The sequence below is a fragment of the Acomys minous genome (assembly GCF_964271855.1).
Source record: "Acomys minous genome assembly, chromosome: 7".
In the NCBI taxonomy this organism is placed as follows: domain Eukaryota; kingdom Metazoa; phylum Chordata; class Mammalia; order Rodentia; family Muridae; genus Acomys; species Acomys minous.
In genome coordinates this window covers 87,754,127-87,775,702 of record NC_140488.1, presented here as the reverse complement: position 1 = coordinate 87,775,702, position 21,576 = coordinate 87,754,127, and the positions used below count along the sequence as shown (strand labels likewise).

The 21,576-nt window shown below is 36.6% G+C and overlaps 1 protein-coding gene across 2 annotated transcripts in view; it reads left to right on the top strand.

The window, feature by feature from the left end:
* The window catches only part of TAB3 (TGF-beta activated kinase 1 (MAP3K7) binding protein 3), a 66,603-nt gene that overhangs the window by 8,103 nt on the left and 36,924 nt on the right, over positions 1-21,576 (top strand). The window contains exons 2-3 of one of the 2 annotated variants that reach the window (XM_084791075.1): positions 792-859; positions 12,987-13,089. The gene's annotated coding sequence lies outside the window, so the exon portion shown is untranslated. The remainder of the gene's footprint in view (positions 1-791; positions 860-12,986; positions 13,090-21,576) is intronic. The other variant, XM_084791074.1, reaches the window with a different exon arrangement.

Genomic DNA, 21,576 nt, shown 5'->3' with positions numbered 1-21,576 from the left:
GTGAACGCTCTTACCATGTAAGCCTGACCATCTGAGTTAAGTCCTCTGGACACATGGAAAGGTAGAAGGAAAGAACTAACTATACAGAGTGCTTTTGTGATGTTTTCAAGTCACACACACATACACACACACACACACACACACACACACACACACACACACACCCATAAGAAACAAACAAATAAACAACTTAAAATCTTTTAAAAGTCTGCTTTATAGCTTCACTTCATTGAGGCCTTAAGTGAATGTGGAAACTTGTTTGTGTCCAATTGAGGCATAAATTCCTCAGTTTTTAGTGCCTTTTGCAAAACCATTATTTATTTATTTTTGCTTTGGAACAACTTTAGACCTAAAATTGCAGAGATAATATAAATTTCCCATATACTCTTTACCAAATCCTGTCATATTTGTCAAAACTAGGACTATATTAGTATTACCCAAACTGCAAAGTTTAATTTTTATCATTTTACTCCACTACTAACCTTTTTATGTTCCAAGATGTCATGTTGCATTTAGTCATTACATAGGTAACTTTTTACATGTATTTATTTCTTTTGTGTGTGTGCACACCACAACATTTGTGTGGAACTCAGAAAACAAACATGTGGGACTTCGTACTCTCCATATGTGAGTCCTGGTTTTGAATTCAGATTATCAGGTGTGGTGGAGGTGCTTTTACCCATTGAACCATTTCACTGGCCCCATTTTTTATTTTTTGCGTTGGTATCTCCATTTTGTTAGTTAAAAAAATATATTGCATAAAACCATTGTCTTCCTCAAATTTCATGCAGGTTGTGAAAGACCAGGTGTTTCCTCTATGGTTAGCAAAGCCAGAGACTGATTCATCTTTGGACAAAAGGTGAGATTTTCAGTGACAGTGAAATGAACCTCGCTGGATTTGTAGTTGAGACTAAACACTTTTATAATTTAAAAGTATTTCCACAAGAGTAAATGGGCTATTTGTATTATTGATGTTTGAACTTTTTAGCTTCAGATTGACAGGACATTCTTTTAAAATCATAAGCATGCTAATTTGTGAACATAGATATAACTAGGGATGAACTGGAGAATTTAACGTTTTAGGAGTTTAATAAGAAGCTATTATAATCATTTAATGTCAGCAAGGTAACATATTTGATTATTTACATGAGCCTTTAGAAACCCCTTGGTTTCAATTGTGGCCATAATTGGTTAAAAAAAAAACGTTTTATTCAGGAATGCCGTATGTGGAGATTCCTTTATTCTGAATTTTCATAAATGCTTTAATTTTGATGTCAAAGTCGTCATGGTGTAAACAGAACGTTATCTAGTAGGCTGCACATCACAGACTTTACAAAGTCTTATCTTCTTTGCCACAGAAATAACTTTTGGCTATTACTCGTGGATGGCAAAGAAAATAATTTTGGGTTGGTTGGATGAAAATGTTTCAAAAGAATATGGCATATATTGAGAGACACTCCCAGTAAATTCTCTTACTATGTAAAAATTCCTTAGAAAAACAAATTAAGAAGGGGAGGACATAATTGAGTAGTTTCAGTTGTTTTATGCTTACTCAGATCTTGTCATAACCTTGGACAGATCATCTAACTTTAATGGACCTTAGTTTTTTTACTTGTAAAATTAAGGGATTTGACTAGCTTTGTCAATCTATTAACTTCTAAGATTTAAGAAATACTCTTAACAGGAAACTACAAGTAATTCTAGTTCTTTAGGAAGGAGCACTTGTCACTGTAATTAGACAGAAGTCAAATTATCCTCTTGGATTCAAATAATTTACAGCTAACACTGACAGGCACTTGTTTTGACACCTATGTGAATATTTTTGGTTATTAGCATATTAATTGAAGTGATAATTACTTGAAGTTTGTGCTTTGATCTGAAGCACTGGACCTCAAGATTTTTTAATGTCATAGTTTTTAAGCAATTTTGAAACCTATGTTCCTTCACTTAAAAAAAAAAACAAAGACTTTTTACCCAGCTTTAATAGAAAGTACACATTATCCATAGTGAACAACTCGGTGAATATCCATCAGCCAAGCACACATTTGTGTATAGCTCCTAGATCAAAAAACGGAGTATCATAAACAACTGTGAAGACTTGCCTACCATGCCATACCACCTTCTATTTTGTTGAGTTTTACCACCAGAGACCAATTTTACCAGCTTTTGTACTTTTTAAGAATGGAATCAGGTTGTATACTTTCTGTTTGATTTCTTCACAGTAAAATAGTGAATGGAAAAAAATCAGTATGTAATTGTAAACTAGTCTCATTACTCTATACTTCTGTGTATATCACTATTTATTGCTGATGGATATTATTGAAATACCAGTGTTTGAGAGTCTTGGTTGTCTTAGAGTAAGCAGATTTCTTTGTTGTTGTCTCCTCCTCCTCCTCCTTCTTATTTTTGAGACAGGGTTTCTCTGTTTGTTGCCTTGGTTGTTCTAGAATCACTTTGTAGACCAGGCTGGCCTCTAATTCACAGAGATCCACCTGCCTCTGCCTCCCCAAGTGCTGGCCTTACAGGCGTGTGCCACCATGCCTAGCTGGCAGATTTCTTAAACAAGTTTTTTCATTGACGATTGTTTCCCTTAGTGCTCAGATTATAGGAGGAAGGAGAGCTGTTTTCTTGAAATATGAACATTGAATCATTTTGTTACTTTTCAGACAAAGTCTTAGTATGTAGCTCTGACTGTCCTGGAACTCACAAAGATCCACTTCTTTCTGTCTCCCAGTGGTGAGATTATAGGTGGGCACCATCATGCCCAGATTAACACGCTTTTTAAAAATCTTTAAAAACTTTTATTATATAAATCTTAGGCAGAGTATCAATAGTATAGCTAAATGTTCTAGTTAGAAGTTCTTAGCAGCCTTATTCATAATAGCCAGATCATGGAAACAGTGTCCCTCAGTAGAAGACTGGATAAAGAAACTGTGATACATTTACACTATGGAATACTACTCAGCTATTAAAAACAAGGAATTCCCGAAATTTGTGGACAAATGGATGGAGCTAGAAATGATCCTAATGAGTGAGCTAACCCAGAAACAGAAAGAGTCAAATGGTATATACTCACTTATATCTGCATACTAGCCCAAGGGGCATGTCCCATGAAAGTCTTCACTTACCAGGAAACTGAGACAGAGGGGAGGACATATTGGGACTCTAGATGAGAGAAGCATGGGAGAATAGCAAAATAGAAGGATCCAGACGGTCTTAGAGACATACAAGAAGAACATGATGATAGGCAGATTTGGGCCCAGGGGTCCTGCTCAAACTATGGCACCAGCCAAGGACAGTACAGGCTGTAAACTTCAAACCCCTACCCAGATCTAACCAATGGACAGGACAGGAGAGTGAGGTCTGACTTTCACAAGTACTCTAGTGCCTCATATTTGACCATGTCCCCTGGATGGGGAGGCCTGGTGGCACTCAGAGGAAGGATAGCAGGTTACCAAGAAGAGACTATGAGCATATACAGGGGGAGGAAGTCCCCCTCAGTCACAGTCATAGGGGAGGGGAGGAGGGGGAAAATGGGAGAGAGGGAAGAATGGGAGGATGCAAGTGATGGGATAACCATTGAGATGTAGCAAGAATAAATTAATAAAAATAAAAAAGTAAAAAGAAAAAGAAATAACCTCACCCGAAAAAAAAAAGAAGTTTGTGCTTTCTAGTTCTATCTATTTGCCTTCAAATTTCAAGATTTGCTTGTTTTTAATAGCTAAGTAGTATTCCATTGGGTAAATGTACAAGTTAACTAGAAACAATCATCCTGAGTGAGCTTAACTCAGACCCAGAATGACACGCTTGGTATATATTCACTTGTAAGTGGATATTAGCCCAACATAGATGTCCACTGAGAGACTCCACCCAGCAGGAGATCGCAACAGATGCTGGGACTCACTGCTAGATTCTATGCAGAACACTGAGAGTGGTATGGAATAATGGGGGGGGATGGAAAGACCCAGAGGGTTTAGGAGCTCCACAAGAAGACCATCAAGGCTGGCAGATCTGGACCCTGGAGGCCCTGCATAAACTGCTTCACCAACCAAGGACAATGCATGCAACAAACTAGACCCCTTGCTTAGATCTAGCCAGTGGACAGCTCATTCTCAAGGGTCGTGGGGCAAGCAGGGACTACCTTTGACATGGACCCTATTTGACCACTTCCCCTTTGCTGGGGAGGCCCTGTGGGCACACAGAGGAAGGGGATACAGGCTATCTGGATGAGACCTGGTAGGCGGGGTGATATGGCCTAGGGGAGGAGGTCCCCTTCTGTCAGTGCTCTAGGGGAAGGGAATAAGGTGGAAGAGGGAGGGAGGGTGGGAATGGGAAGATACAAGTGAAGGGATAACATTCAGGATGTAATCTGAATAAATTATAATAAATTAAAATTGTAAAAAAAGCAAAAGCTAGACAAAAAAAAGTTTGTGCTTTCATAACTATAAGGTAGAATTTCTTCAGAAAGTGTCATATATACCTTGTCTCTTGCCACTTGCTCATTTGTAGGAATTCTTCATTATGTGCTGGAAATGAGCTCTTGCTGGTTACAAATATTCTGTCACTTTGTGATGTGCTCATTCATTTTTCACGAGTCTTTTTCAGAAATAAAAGTTCTCATTTCTAATGTTAGTATTTTTTTTGATGTTTAAAGTAGCTAGAGATTTCAGTTTAAAATGTTCTTTCCTATCCCATGATTATAAACATATTGTCTCTCATCTGGAAGCTCTGCTGCTCTGATGTTCACACAAGGATCCGGTGATTACCTGAAACTGATTGTTTTCTTTCCTTTTCTCCATATGAATAGCAAGATGTCCCCGCACACGGTTTTCCATACTATTGAGAATAATTAAGTATGCATATGTATTATTGTTCTGTTTCTGTGTTCTCTGTTCTGTTTGTATCATCTTGTCCTGACACCACACTGGCTTGTTTATTAAAGCTTCATAATAAGTCTCACCAGTCAGTAGAACAAGTTCTTCCACCTTGTCCTCAGAACATCTTGGCTGTTGTCAGCTCTTTGTACATTTATATGAATTTTAGTATCATGTTTCATAGACATGCATTTGCATACACAGTGTGTTAATGCTTTGATTATGATTATGTGAACCCTAAAGATCATTTTGTGGAGAAATAACATCTTTGTTTTCAACTTCATGACCGTAGAACATTACTCTATTTTCCCCCCTAGGGCATTTATAATATTCTCCAGAAACTTTTATTTTTAGATATTTGATTCTTTCATGTTAGTGTGTTTGTATATTTATGCTGACCTTATGTATAACCATTGTGTTAAACTTTCATTACCTTTAGTACTTATCTTTGGAATCTTTTACTAGGTAGTCCATCACCTTATCTGTAAATAAAGAAAATTTTACTCTTCCTCTCGAATTTCTTATGATTTTTGTGTTACTGCATTGGCAAGTTCTCTGATATTGACTAGAATTAGTATTAGTGGGTACTGGCTTTGTTTCACTTCTCAAAGAAAAAAATTCCCATTTTTGCCTTAAGATACTTGTGTTTAATTTTTTCCTAGCTTTTTTTTAAGAACAAGGAAGCTTTGGTTTGTTCTTATATTAGTAAATGTTTATATTATGAGTGATGGAATCTCATCAGGTACTCTTCCTGGCAAAATAACCATATCAATTTGTTCCTCAAATGAAATTTATTGATTACCAATTGGTAAATCAAGTTTACAACCCAGCTGGGTAAACAAAACATTTTTTTTTAACTTTACTTAGGAATTTTAGATCTTTGTTCATGAGCAAGATGGCCTTGAATTACTGGTTTTTCTCCTATTCTTGTCACATTTTGAGTGATGTATGATGAATTAAGGAGTATACTTTTAAGAAGTTCTTCATAGGAGTTTTACAGTTGGTTTTGTGTTTTTTTAGTGCATGCTAATTCAGTAGTGAAGCTATTTAGATATAGAGTTATGTTATGGGAAACTTCAGTCACAAGTTCAGTTTTTAAAAACTGTATTGGTAGGGATTAGGGACTTTGCTTGGTAGAGTGAGTAATATGCATGATGTCCTCCACTCAGTCATTAGCAATACATAACTGAGGAAGGTACTTCATGCCTGGAATCCATCACTTAGGAAGTGGAAGCAAAGAGGACTGTCAAGGTCAAGATTATTCTGGCTACATAATGAATGCCAAGTTAGCCAGAGCCACATATCACAACCCTGTTTCTTGTAGCTCTATTTCTTTTTCTCCTCTGATTCTTTTTATGTCATATTTCTTTTATTACTTTTAATATTATATATTCATGTATATTCTTTATGAAATTACTGTAGCATTTCCAGCATGTGTCTTATGATACTTTTGCTTCCCTACTGTTTGGGGCAAGTACATTGCAGCACTTTAGTTCTGTTTATTATCTTTTTCCTGACATTTATGCAGATGTCCTGTAATTCTATGTGCATTTTTAACTCTGTGGGTACTAATTGTTTTGTGATGTCACTGTTTCTTTAGATTTTTCATATGCCTCCTTACTTTGCATCTGTTACACTTCTTGGGTCAGTTTTGTTTAGCTTTATTACTATTTAGTTAGGATTGGCTATCTGTATTTTCGGTTTTTATTTATGAATGTGTATCAGTTTCATTTTTTAAAAATATATTAATATATGGAGTATACATGTTTGTGTGTATGCATGCACATGCGTGTGCTTGAGCATGTGCTTTAGCATTTGCGCCTGACAACTTTTAGTTCTTCCTTTCATGGTGGGCTTTAGAAGTCAGATGAAACTCAGGTTGTCAGTCTTGTATTCCAAACACTTTTACTCAGTTAAGCCATCTCACTTGGGCCCTGAAATTCGTTTTTAAAAAATTCATACATGGGTCTCTCCTTCCCCACTTTATGGTCTCAGACTAACAAGTCTCATCTTGGTAGTCTGCCTATTCTTTCTTTGAGTGCCACCAGGGCTCCCCACCAAAGGGAGGTCATCAAATATAGGGCACCGCATCTCATGTTGTCAGAGTTAGTCCCTGCTCTCCACATAACCTAAGGAAGGGTAAATGGGTGAGACTGGGTGGGTAGGAGGAACGGGAGGATATGAGTGCTGGCAGAACAATTGAGATGTAATCTGAATAAATTAATAAAAAATAAAAAAAATTCATACATGGGTACTATATAGATAACCACTGAGATCTATTCTTTTTATTTTTATGTTTTTTTAATTTGAAACATGAATACTGCAGTTGTAGTCCTGAGATTTCATTCTTCATGGATAAGTTTGCTCTTTGGAGATACACAGTTTTCTTTTTCTTTTAATTTTATTAACTTATTCAGATCACAACTCAATTGCTACCCCATCACTTGTATCCTCCGTTCCTCCTTTCCTCCCGCTTTCACCCTACTCCCCTCCCCAAGATCTAAGACTGAGGGGGACTTCCTCCCCCATGATATGGTCATAGGCTGTCAAGTCTCATCTTGGATTAGATACACAGTTTTTAAGGGTTTTTTCCCCCAAGAATAAAGCCTTCAGCTAGCCATTTGTTTCTTCAAAAGCAGCCTCTTAACCGTAAGGATGCTTTTAAATTTTCTTTCCTCTGTGAATCTTTCAACCAGTAATTTATTGAAATTATTAAGTATGAGGTTTGACATCTTTCATCCGTTTTGGAAACTTTTCAGTCATGTACATAATGCTTCTTTAGTTTTTCCTTCTTGGGATTTCAGTGAGCTTTGGGCTATTAGAAACAGTTGCTTTTCTTTTTAAAAAATCTATAATCATTTAGTGCATATTATTATTTGTGGCAGTCATGCTCCAACTATGTATACAGTTTCTATACCTTAAAATTATATTGTACAATAATGCCATAGACTTGTTACCTTGCATGTACATCATCTATACAATGATTCATATCTTAAAAGTTCTCTGTGTTTTTAGCTGTAACATAATGGCTATACTTCGCTGTTTTGTTTTGTTTTGTTTTGCTACTTTTTATGGTTTTCAGGTTTGCTGGTGACATTTTTGTTTATTTGGTTTTGGTCTTGAAAATAGCAAGCATAATTTAAAACCTGTAGCCCAATATTGCTATAATAACTGCAGCCCCTGTGAATCTGTTCTGATCTGTTTGTTTTTGCAGTGGTGGTGGTAGTGGTGGCAGTGGTTGTTATGGTTTTGGTCATCTTTTATGCTTGGTTTTCTTTCATTTTATGATGGACATTTATTCAAGAACTACTTTAGAAATCATTTAAAACCAAAGGTTGATACCTTTCAGAAAAGTGTGTGTGTGTCTCTGTGTGTGTGTGCGTGAATTTGCTTGTGCAAATCCAGACATTACTTAACTAAATTTCAGGTACTTCTTTTTTTGTTGTTTCTTTTTTTGTTTTGTTTTGTTTTTATTTTTATTTTTTTATTTTTGATGGTGGTAGTGGTAGTATTAGAGATTGAATCTAAGGCCTAGTACATGCTAAGCAAGCATTCTAATGCTAAGTCAGTCAGATGACTCAAGACCATATTATATTCTGTGATTAATTTCTGATTTACATTTATTTCTAAAGTGTTGGTTCTAAGCTGAAGGTAGGAAAAGAGTGCCCACCACTCTTGTGGATGTGGCCTATCAAGCTGTCAGATAAAGTTTATAAATTCCTTACTTTGCTAAATCTCAAAGTACTTTACTAATATGGCTTTGATCCTTTAAGAAAAAGCTTTTTTAAATGTATTATCTAATTCTATTAGTTGTCTTTGGTATGAAGATTGATTTAAATAACCCAGTATCTTAGGGATGAGAAGGCTTTTGATTGAGTCTTCATGGGCAGATTTTACTTATGAATGTCAGTGACTTTCTTTTCTCCAAGACCTCAGGCTATTTTCCTAGTTGTGTATAAGCTTTGTTTTAAATAGCTGTACTCATATGTATAATTATATAATTTTATTCAAAGGTTACCATATTCTATATATGTATAAATATTAGCAAATTATTTCCTGACTGTTCATCAACAGTTTTGAGTCCTTTTAACCGTGGCAGTTCCTAGTCCTTAGCATAGATAACTTTATTATATTGACATTTTAGCTAAACATAGTATCTGGAATGATTATCAGAATGTAAAATTCCTCTGGATTGCTTTTAAAATGGGGATGCCTAACAGCAACCAATTTTTATTACTCTCAAGGAGAAGAATACTATCCTACTTATCCTTTTACCATGATTTGCTGGTGCACCTCTATGTGGTTATAATGTACATCTACTTGTAAGAAATAAAACATAGAAAGAAATTCTGGGAGGCTTAGGTTTGCTACCATAGGAGCACCCAACACAGTGAATAAATATGACACATTACCAATCACATCTCTTTTATGTATATTAATTTCTACAATTGCATTTGAAGTTGGTGTCTAATTAGGTGTAGTATTAAGCAAGTAATTTATCTGTGGCCCTACACCTGGGAAAAGACATATGTTGTCTTTTATTAGTACAGCTTTTATTTCAGTTTCTATGGACTCATTGACTTCAGTTTTATCTTTTTATGTTTTTTTCCACTGTAAACCCTAATATCAAGACCCCATGACTCATGTCCTAAAGTTAGATATGGTTAAGAAATGACACTTTGCTATCTTATTGTCACTGACCCTCATACTACCCTACTTCTAGAGCATTATTTTACTGGCTCTGAGGTTTACCAACCTTTGTGCCCTGTTTGAAAGCTTGCTGTGCTACTCTTTCTTCTCTTCCCAGCATGCATCACTCCTTCCCCATGTCCAATTCTAAAGATGCTGTCTCCCTGCTTTCCATTACATTTGTCACCTTTATGGTTAAACTCAGATGTCCTTCCTATCTTTATGAATATCTTATGTAAGCCTTCCTTGTTTGCTTCTTCAGCCACTCTTAATGGAATCTTAGCCAAAATCCCGTTTGTTTTATCCTTCTCAATGGTAACAGCCAAAAGCTGAGCTGCTTCTGACAACTATTCCAGCAATACTTAACACTTCTGTATGTGTGGTGGTATTTGTACTTTGAGGTCAGTATCCCTCATGTCTCATTTTCACCTCCTGTGCTCTGGTAGCCCTGATGCTATGGTAGTCCTGATTACCCCTGTGTACATTGATGCTTTTACTTACTTGCCATATATTCAACAGCATGACACTCAGTTCCTGCAGTTTTAAGATATGGGTATGCTTTCTCCTCTAAATTCTGTATTTCGGTTCTTTCTTGAAATATTTTTTATCCATGTTTAAGGATTCTTTGGCAGGGAGTTGGGGAGGGATGTACATTCATTAGTTTTCTCACATGTTCCCGTGTTTTGTGAGAGCAAAGCACTTATGTTTAAAAGTGTTGAAAACACTCTAACTTGTACCAAATCCTTTTGAATATACTGGTTTGGTGCTTTTACATGGTGCCTTTTTTACCCTTTAATCATGCATTTTTTTCTGTGGTTACTTTGGTTATTTTCCTTCAGCAAACTTACTTACTGAATCAAATTTTCCCTTCCATAAATGTCTGTCTCAGTAGCATACAAAGTGTGCTACACTTCACCAGCTCAAGAGAATCAGTTTATACTTGTGAGACTCATCACTTACTGCAAGTTTATTTGAGAAATCCATGTATGAGTACACTGTACTTCATCATTCCCACAGCTCCCTCTGCCCCTCCAACTCCTCCACTAAATTCATGACCTCTTTTATAATTATTGTTGTATGTTATAGAAGTATGCACATATACCTCTAAGTTGAATGCACAAGTGTTTGGAGCTGACCACTTAGGATTTGGAGCTCATTCTTAAAGAAATCTAATTCTCCTTCCTTCAACAGCTATTGACTGCCTATAGTACTTTATCTGCGGATGGGGCCTCATGAATTTTTCCTCTATCCATCTTTGTATGTTAACTGGTGTGGTCTTTGCAGATTTTAAATAGGCACCATATTGCTGGGAGTTTATAGGTGCTACCACGTTCCTGTCCTATCTTAATGCCAGGCTCTTAGTTTTTCTCCCCCTCTTCCTCAGTGTTCCCTGAACTATATAGGTGTAGCTGTGTTATAGGTGTCCCATTTGGGGCTAGGTACTCCATGATCACTTATTCGCTTCTTTTTGGTTGGTCAATTGTGGACCGCTGTCCACATAGCCTCTCCCTACTGAAAAAAAAAAAAGCTTTGAAGAGGCATTAACAAGAGCTGTACCTATCTAGCAGTAAGAATAAGTATTTAGAAGAAGTTAGAAACTATATTGCTTAAGTAGCGTGCTAGTAGTAGGCTCTCCAGTATGGCCCATGAACTTACCACAGGTTGTGCCATACTTGATTTTCTTCCAATTGAATGAGTTTTGGGTACAATTAGACAGTTCTTGATTACTCTCAAGAGACAAGTGACTTACTGAAGTTCTAACAAATATTTAAATACACTGGTTTGCTTTTTCTATTCCTAGCTTTTTTTCTATATTCTGTATGAGGTAATTAAAATGATCTGTTTTCCTTCTACATTTTTTTTCTTACATTGAGTCAAGGTCTTTCTATTTGGCCCAGGCTGGTCTTGAAGATGATATTGACCCTTCCTTAGCCTCCCAATTACTTGGATTATAAGTATGAGCTACCACGCTCAGTTAACATGATCATCTTTCAGATATTACTTGAAGTGTATTTTTTTTCTTTAATATCTATAGTGACTCTTACTTCTTTTCATTTTTAACTTAATGAGTATTTCCAAATGCACACAAATAAAAAGTTCAGCAAACTTCTAATTGCTGTAGGTGGCAACATATTACTATATTTGTTTTTCCCCATTGCTTTTTCTTTTTTCAAGAACTTAACATATAAATAAGCATAATTGTACACCAAAGTTAATGTGCTTCTCAACACATTTTCTTACATAACTTCAATGGCATTATTATTACAGCATACCTGTAATACCCTAGCAGCAAAGGCAACACCTAGTCCATCTGAAAGTTTCCCCAGTTAAGTCTCTTCATAATTTTCTTATGATCTGTATCAGCTCTCACTTCTTTTATAGAGTCCCATTCTGGTGAGGGTTAGTTTGCTATTTTAGTTTCTGTATTTCAAATGGGCTGGTGATTATCTGCTTAATTAGGTTCAGGTTATATATTTGGAGATGTGGTAAAGGCACTTGCTGTCATTTCATTAACATCATACCTGAGAGCACATAATATATAATTTGTTCACTTCTGTCATTATTAGCTAATGTTTTTCTCTGTGGAAGATCCTTATTCTCCTTCACTCATGCTGTTTGTTTAACAGGCCATCTCTTGTCAGTTATGAGTTGTTAAAAGTACTAGTTTGGGTAACTAAAGACTGCTTTCATCTTTAATGCTTTGTATTGTTTCACTAAAGTTTATGGTAAAGTAATTTTCTTCCTTCTGAAAGGAGTTAACAGTCACTCCAAAAATGGCATATCATTGATTTTTGTGGGTTATACAGAAGTGTCTAGTCTCTTAGTTCTGAGTGAGTTATCCTATTTTACTGAGATCGAATGGCCAAAACAGAAGGAAAACACCTTGTACCTACTTCATGCTGCTGCCTTGCAGTTAGGGTATGGTGCTCATTTGAGCTGTGGGAATGCACCAAGTCCTGTAATTTACTGGAGACTAAATCAAGCTCACTATGAAGTCATTTAAATTTTAAAGACCCGTGGCCTTTAAAGGGCCCCAGCACAGTTTTGTAATCAAATGCATTAAATTTTAATGACTACTTTATCTTGGGAAGCTGCAGGGACCCCTTGATGGCTTACTCCTCTTGCTACCTTTCTCTGAAGCCAGAATCTCAGCAAAGCTCTGTGCCTTAGCAATTTGGCCCTTTGCCTTGGGCCCTAAAGGTGACTGATGGGAGCAACCTATCTCAGGCAGCCAAGGGAACTTTTTCCTCAATGGTGATTAAATGTAACGTAAACTTAATTCAATAGAATTTCATGTAGTCAAATGACTGTTTACATTTTTATAGCCTTTCATTTCATCGCACATGGTTATCATTTATTCATGCTCCTTTTAAGCCTTTTGCTGTTTTAACCTTACCTCTTCGGTCATTCTTGCATTTTTAGGACAGTGTTGGCAGCATTTTCTTCAAGTTATTCGCCGTGAGTTATAGTGTGTTCAACTTTACAAGGTGTCTTAGTTGGAGTTTTGACAATTGAGAAGTTGAAGGTAAGACATTAATATATCTTTGTTGACAGTGGTTCTGTTTTGTTTGTTTGTTCATTTTGTCTTTGTTTTTCGAGACAGAGTTTCTTTGTGTAGGCTTGGCTGTCCTGGACTTGCTTTGTAGACCAGGCTGGTCTCAAACTCACAGAGATCCTCACCTGTCTCTGTCCCCTCAAATGGACAGTGGATCTGTATTACTCTTTTTTTTTATTAATTTATTCTTGTTATGTCTCAATGGTTATCCCCTCCCTTGTATCCTCCCATTCTTCCCTCCCTCCCATTTTCCCCTTATTCCCCTCCCCTATGACTGTTCCTGAGGGGGATTACCTCCCCCTGTATATGTTCATAGGGTATCAAGTCTCTTCTTGGTAACCTGCTGTCCTTCCTCTGAGTGCCACCAGGTCTCCCCATCCAGGGGACATGGTCAGATATGAGGCACCTATTCAGACATTCTTAATCACATTTTTTATTTGTGTGTATGTGTGTGCATATGTGCCACAACATGCATGTGGATATGAGAGGACAACTTGGAAGAGTCTGCTCTCTTATTTTACCATGTGGGTCCTAGGGATTGAACTCAGATTATCAGGTTTAGAGCCAAGCACCTTTGAACACTGAGCCATCTCACTGGTCCATAGAGGATTTTTAACCAAGTATAGAAAGCTTCTACTTATTTAAAAGAAGTAAGCAGGGAAACCAGTAAATATTCTTCTAAGCAACCTAGACTAACTTATCACACTTTGGGTCAGTTACCAAATCCTCCAACTTTAAGAAACACATTTTAATTATATCTAATGTATATATGCATACTAGAATCCAGTTTTTTATTTAGTACTTGTCAATATGAATTGTATTTTGTTATTTTCTGTTATCTTTTTTTCTTACCCAGTAAATTTGTCTAATATAGAAATAAGTCATGACCCTAGCATTTGAAAAGTACAAGTAATAAAAGATCAAGATTATCTGCCACTAGAGTATGTTACTAATAGGTTCTCTTTTCTTCCTTGTGAAAATGTCATTTAGGAATTGAGCCAACAAAGATATTAGGATACCTTAACCTGAGCATATCAAATTTCTAACTACTTTGAAATCCTTTATTTTGACATTTTTAATGAGTATGTATAAACTTTTATAGCCAAGTACTTTGTCTTGTTCAAAATTTATATTAATAAAACCTAGGAGAGAATACAAATTATGTGAAATTCTGAAAGTAATAATCCAACACTCTGTAATGTTTGTTTGTTTGTTTGTTTGTTTGTTTGAGTTAGGGTTTCTTGATGTCTTGAACTCATTTTGTAGATCAGGGTGGTGTTGAACTCATAGAGATCTGCCCACCTCTACCTCCTCAAGTGCTGGGATTACAGATGTGCACCACAGCGCCTGGCTGGTAATTTTTATAGTCATTTAAAAGGGGAGAAACTGTATTTCTCGATGTGTCCTAGATTTTGTATTATATCAGATGCTATTGCATATGGTAGAAATAGCAGTAAAGTGGATGATTAGTACTTGTACCTTATACATAAAGATCATTTTTATTCAAGATAAAGTGAGAAGTTTTGAGAATATATACTAAAGTTCTAGTAATATGTTATAAATGAGATATGATATTTTATTTCTGTGTTTATGAAATGAGGTATACTCAGAAGATTAATTAGAAAATTGTATGTGTGATATCTTTAATATAATTTGATACTTACTCTAATATGATATCATCCTTGAATTACTAAGTTTACTGAGACTAAAGATAATTTTTATGTTACGGAAAATGTTCACTATCAAAATAAGTGAATGAGATTACTATTCTCTATGTAAATCATTCTTTGTGGCACAGTCACATGTAATAGCATTCTCAAATTAAATATGTCACTCATAATTCAAAGCTAAGTATTAATCATAGGCCCAGGTTTAATCCTTTCTTATCTAGATATAATGAGAGCTCAGAATGGTAAGTTACATCCAGGTGCCACAAAGCTTCAAGAAAACCAGCAGTAGACTATTCTCTTGTCCTTTTGAACTGCAACTTTTTCTGTGAAACAATGCAGAATTCAATTACTATAGATAAAATTTATCTAAAAAGACAAGTCAGCTTGTTGTGATACTTGGCAAAGAGGTAGAGTAGCATCTTATCTGCCCTTTAAGTCACAAGGCATCTCAGAGATGCCATGGTATATTTTGAGTTGGGAAATTAGCAAAAGGAGAACTATCTTTACATTTTCTCAGATTCCTGGACTACTGAAAAGAATCTCATTTCAGAGCAGGAGATGTGAATAAAAAACTGTTCTAGGACTTATAAATCTTATTGAGGTATTTTTTTCCTCTAATTTTAAATTGACTTTAAATTTTAAGAACAGACTTACTTCACAGAGGACTTGAGAGTACAGTACAGAGTGTCCATATACCCTGTACTCAGTTTCTACTATTACTAACCGCATACATTAGCATGGTGTCTTTCTTTGAGCCAGTGAACGTATATCATTATTACCTATAGTCTACGCTTTATTCTTTTTCTTTTTTCTTTTTTTAGTATTTAGCTAGATGTGTATTTTTATTTCTGTTTTAAGCTTCCATACAGGAAACTATATAACATTTGGATGTTTAGTCTCCTTGGGTTCCTCTTGGTTATGACACTTTTTGAAGGTTCTTCCTTTTTCTTTTTGAGACCATGACAGTTTTAAGAGGAAATTGATCAGGTACTTTGTACAATATTCCTCAGATGTTTTCCTTATGGTTAGACTGAGGTTATGGATTACTTTAGAGAACGGCTATAAAGATAAAATACCATTTGATGTTCTTTTTAAATCATATCCAGAGTGTGTGCTATCAGTATGGCTTATCATGGCTAATATTGACCTTGATTCACCTGGCTGGGAAAGTGTTTGCCATGTTTCTCTGCTGTAACACCAACCTTTTGTCTTCATCTTGTTCTATATTTTGATCTTTGGAGAGAAAGTAGTGTATTTACATGATACATAAGGAGAGAAGTGATCTGCATAAACTATTTAGAATTCTTAGGCATGGGAGATGTATCTTCCTACCCTCATTATTTTAGCATTTCCTTTTATCAGTGCACACTTATGGGAATTTAGTTTATACTCCGGTTCATAATCTAATACTACTTTATTTTGATATTCCAATTCTTTTAGCTGTGGTCACTAAGAGTTCTTTCAGTTGTCTGCTGTGTTATTTTGACATGACGCTGTCATTGTGGGACTATGGTTTTTGAGTACTTCTTTACTTCCTGGAACTATAAGATGCTTCAAGCTTATTGTGTATAATCCCTGACCAAGTTCTAGAATCATCTATTCCTCTATAGGGTTGTGATTCCTTCTGTTAGAGAGTACTACTAGAAACTTGGCTTGTTGCTAGATGTGGTCAATTCCATTTAGATCAGTGGTTCTCAACCTTTCTAAGCTGTGACCCCTTAATACAGTTCCTCATGCTGTGTTGACTCCCAACCGTAAAATTATTTTCATTAATATTTTATAACTGTAATTTTACTACTGTTATGAATTAAAAATACCTGTTTTCCAGTGGTCTTAGGCAATTCCTATGAAAGAGTCATTAGACCTCCAAAGGAGTCATGACCCTCAGCTTGAGAACTACTGTTCTTGATTTTCCTGGCTGGAATTCTATGGTCTATTTTATATATTTTGTATACACACATACACACACACACACACACACACACACACACACACACACACGGAGAGAGGGGGAGGGAAGCAAATGTGTAAATATTACAACATATAGGTTACAGATAACAAAAACAATCACTTGGGAATGTTTTCGATTTAAATTCAACATGAATATGATTTTCCTTGTCTCTCGGGCTATATTTAACTGGAACGTGGTTTAGTTGATCATGTTAATGCAAATGCTATTTTGGTTTCATTTATTTTGAAACTCTGGGTTATGTGCGACAAATCTGTGACTATTTGAATTTAGTTTTCACTATAATGAAAATCTATGGGATGCTTATTTTGGAAATTATTTGGGGAACCTTTTAGGAGAAACAACAATGATAATTTTCCTATCTCTTTTTACATACTTGTGCAAAAATTCCTGAAAGTGGAACTATGTTCTTGAAAGATCTGCTTTTTTAAAAATTCCTCCAGTATCAGACACTTCCTGTTGCCATTTAATAAGAAAAGTCCAGTCTAGTACAAATACTCCTGTTTCTAAGAAAGATTTGTTTTAAATTTTCCTTTATGAAGTTAAGGAGTCATCAGGATCTTACCAGATAGCAGGATGGGAAACTAATAGCTAAGAGCATAAACTTCTACTTTTATCCTTTGTGACTTAATAATATTATGTACTCACCTCTGCACCTCAAATTTTCTGCATGTATAAAGGGGGAGTATTATTACCTCCTTCATGGGAGGGAATTAAATGAGGTAAAGGACTTAGTACAATGCTTGGTATGTAGATAAGACTTAATAACTACTGTTTCAATCAAAACCTCCACTGAGGCATGAAAATGAATGAAAGTTTCAAGGCATTATGCTAACATATATATTTGATTTTTGCACAGTAGTTATTACTTGGCCACAACAGTCCAAAAATGAGTGGATCTTAACTGAAGATAGTAGCATACTTGTAATATCTTAGAAGATAGAGGCTGGAGTATTAGTTCAAAGCTTACAGGAGTATTAGTTCAAAGCTTACAACAATATCATGAGTTCAAGACCATCCTGGGCTACAAAAAAACCTGCCTTAAAAAAAAAAGAAGAAGAAGAGAGAAAAATGAATGAGTCATTCATTTAAAAATATCTTAAAAGTCCTCTCGTAACAAAGTATATTTTCCTTCAAACCTAGAAAATGCTTGCCTCACCAGTCATGATGGTCAGCCAGGATATTCTCTAATGGTCATTTGCTGCCACTGAGATTTCTTTTTTTTTCTCCTTTATTAATTTATTCTTGTTACATCTCAATGGTTATCCCATCCCTTGTATCCTCCCATTCTTCCCTCCCTCCCAATTTCCCCTTATTCCCCTCCCCTATGACTGTTCCTGAGGGGGATTACCTCCCCCTCTATATGATCATAGGGTATCAAGTCTCTTCTTGGTAACTTGCTGTCCTTCCTCTGATTGCCACCAGGTCTCCCCGTCCAGGGGACATGGTCAAAGGTGAGGCACCAGAGTATGTGAGAAAGTCATATCCCACTCTCCACTCTACTGTGGGGAGTGTTCTGTCCATTGGCTAGATCTGGGTAGGGGCTTAAGGTTTACCGCCTGTATTGTCCTTGGCTGGTGCCTTAGTTTGAGCGGGACCCCTGGGCCCAAATCTGCCTATCATAATGTTCTACTTGTAGACTTCTAGGACCCTCTGGGTCCTTCTACTTTGCCTTTCTCCCATGATTCTCTCATCTAGAGTCCCACTAGAATGTTCTCTCCTCTGTCTCAGTTTCCTGGTAAGTGAAGTCTTTCGTGGGACATGCCCCTTGGGCTAATATGCAGATATAAGTGAGTATATACCATTTGAGTCTTTCTGCTTCTGGGTTAACTCACTCATTATGATCATTTCTAGCTCAATCCATTTATCCACAAATTTCGGGAATTCCTTGTTTTTAATAGCTGAATAGTATTCCATAGTGTATATGTACCACAGTTTCTTTATCCATTCTTCTATTGAGGGACACTTAGGCTGTTTCCATGTTCTGGCTATTATGAATAATGCTGCTATGAACATGGTTGAGCAAATTTTCTTGCTGTGTGCTGGAGCATCTTCTGGGTATATTCCAAGGAGTGGAATAGCTGGGTCTTGAGGAAGCCCTATTCCCTTTTTTCTGAGATAGCACCAGATAGATTTCCAAAGTGCTTGTACTAGTTTGCATTCCCACCAGCAATGAAGGAGTGTTCCTCTCTCCCCACATCCTTGCCAGCATGTGGTGTCGCTTGAATTTTTGATCTTAGCCATCCTGATGGGTGTAAGATGGAATCTCAGCGTTGTTTTGATTTGCATTTCCCTGATGATTAAGGAGGTTGAGCATTTCTTTAAGTGTTTCTCAGCCCTTTGATATTCCTCTGTTGAGAATTCTCTGTTTAGTTCCATGCCCCATTTCTCGATTGGGTTATTTGGTTTGGTGGTATTTAATTTCTTGAGTTCTTTATATATTTTGGATATTAGACCTTTGTCAGATGTGGGGTTGGTGAAGATCTTTTCCCAGTCTGTAGGCTGTCGCTTTGTTCTCTTTACCGTGTCACCTGCCTTACAGAAGCTTCTCAGCCTCATGAGGTCCCATTTATTAATTGTTGACATTAATGCCTGGGCTGTTGGTGTTCTGTTCAGGAAGTTGTCTCCTGTGCCAATATGTTCCAGGCTCTTCCCCACTTTTTCTTCTAAGTGATTTAGTGTCTCTGGTTTTATGTTGAGGTCTTTAATCCACTTGGATTTGAGTTTTGTACAAGGTGACAAATATGGGTCCAGTTGCATTTTTTTACACATAGACATCCAGTTAGACCAGCACCATTTGTTGAAGATGCTATCCCTTTTCCATCGAATGGATTTGGCTTCTTTGTCAAAAATCAAATGCCCATATGTGTGTGGATTCATATCTGGGTCTTCGATTCGATTCCACTGATCAACCGGCCTGTTGCTGTGCCAGTACCATGCTGTTTTAATTACTATTGCTTTATAGTACAGTTTGAGATCAGGTATGGAGACTCCTCCAGAGCACCTTTTATTGTACAAGATTGTTTTAGCTATTCTGGGTTTTTTGTTTTTCCATATGAAGTTCAGAATTGAACTTTCAATGTCTTTAAAAAATTGTGTAGGTATTTTGATAGGGATTGCATTGAATCTGTAGATTGCTTTTGGTAGGATGGCCATTTTTATTATGTTAATTCTCCCTATCCATGAGCAAGGTAGATCCTTCCATCTTCTCATGTCATCTTCAATCTCTTTCTTTAGGGTTTTGAAATTTTTTTCAAACAGGTCCTTCACTTGCTTAGTAAGAGTAACTCCTAAGTACTTTATATTGCTTGTGGCTAGTGTGAAGGGTGTAGTTTTCCTAATTTCTTCCTCTGCAAGCTTATCATTTTTGTATAGGAAGGCTACAGACTTTTTTGAGTTAATTTTGTATCCAGCCAATTTGCTGAAGGTGTTTATCAGCTGTAGGAGTTCTCTGGTGGAATTTTGAGGGTCGCTTGTGTAGACTATCATATCATCTGCAAATAGGGATAATTTGACTTCCTCCTTTCCCATTTGAATACCCTTGATCTCCTTATGTTGTCTTATTGCTCTGGCTAGAACTTCGAGTACTATATTGAAGAGATATGGAGAGAGTGGGCAGCCTTGCCTTGTTCCTGATTTTAGAGGAATTTCCTTAAGTATCTCACCATTTACTTTGATTTTGGCTATTGGCTTCCTATATATAGCCTTTATTATGTTGAGGAAAGTGCCTTGTATTCCCGATCTCAGACCAATTTCTCTGATGAACATCGATGCCACTGAGATTTCTAATGGAAGGGGCCAGTGTACTGAATAGTCTGCCTGTTATAGGACAATCTTGATATAATGAATTGCTGTTCCTCACATTGCTGCATCAATATTATAATATACCATTAGACATGCTGAACTGATTCTGTCTTTGTAACACATTTCAGGTAGCACAAATCCAGAAGGCATATAGATAGGTGAAGCAAGGACAGAGCTGTATATATGTGGTTTTTGGCAAGTAGAACTGGAGTGGATTTGGTCTTTCTAAATAATTGGTGAAATATATCTCAGCTTCGGCCAGTTATTGTCAATAGGTGCTAAGTAGTCTGATTTCGAAAAGTTGAATGTTGGCATTTTTATGCCTGCATTTGGGGGGGGGGAGTTGTCCATGAGGCCCTGGAAGCAGAAATATTTTAAGAGCCAGTGGGGATTATAGACACCAAGGAAACAGGGCCTTCTAGACAAAACAGGACTGATACATATATGAACTCATGGAGACTGTCAGCATGCACAGAGCATGCACACTTCTAAGCCATGTGGGGTCCCAGCATTGAGAGGGAAAGAGAACACAAGCCCTGATCCTTACCAGAAGCTATCTTCAGTTGACAACCATTCACAAAGGAAAATTAATTTTCTCTAGCAGAGTCTCACTGTTTATACAACCACATGTAAGTACAGGCCGCATGTGCAGCTGTAGATGGCCAACAACTTAGTGGTATGCTTGGCGTGTTTTTCTTTGTTGTTGCTGTTGTTTTGTTTTGGGTGGTGGTGTGTTCCCGGGTTTCAGCACCAATTTTATGTTTAATAAGAAAATGATAAGAAGTTATGAGTCATGGCACCAATTTTGTATTTAATAATATGATAAGGTAATAAGATAATAAGGTACCAGATATTAGATTATATGAGGTTTATTAAATGAGCATGGGAAGAGAAGAAAGGGCCAGGGGTACCCCAGAGAGAAAAAGAGACAGAGAGACAGAGATGAGGAAGAGAGAAAGAGGTAGAGGGCAAGGGAGTAAGGGGATAAAAGAGAGAAAGAATAAGAGAGAGAGC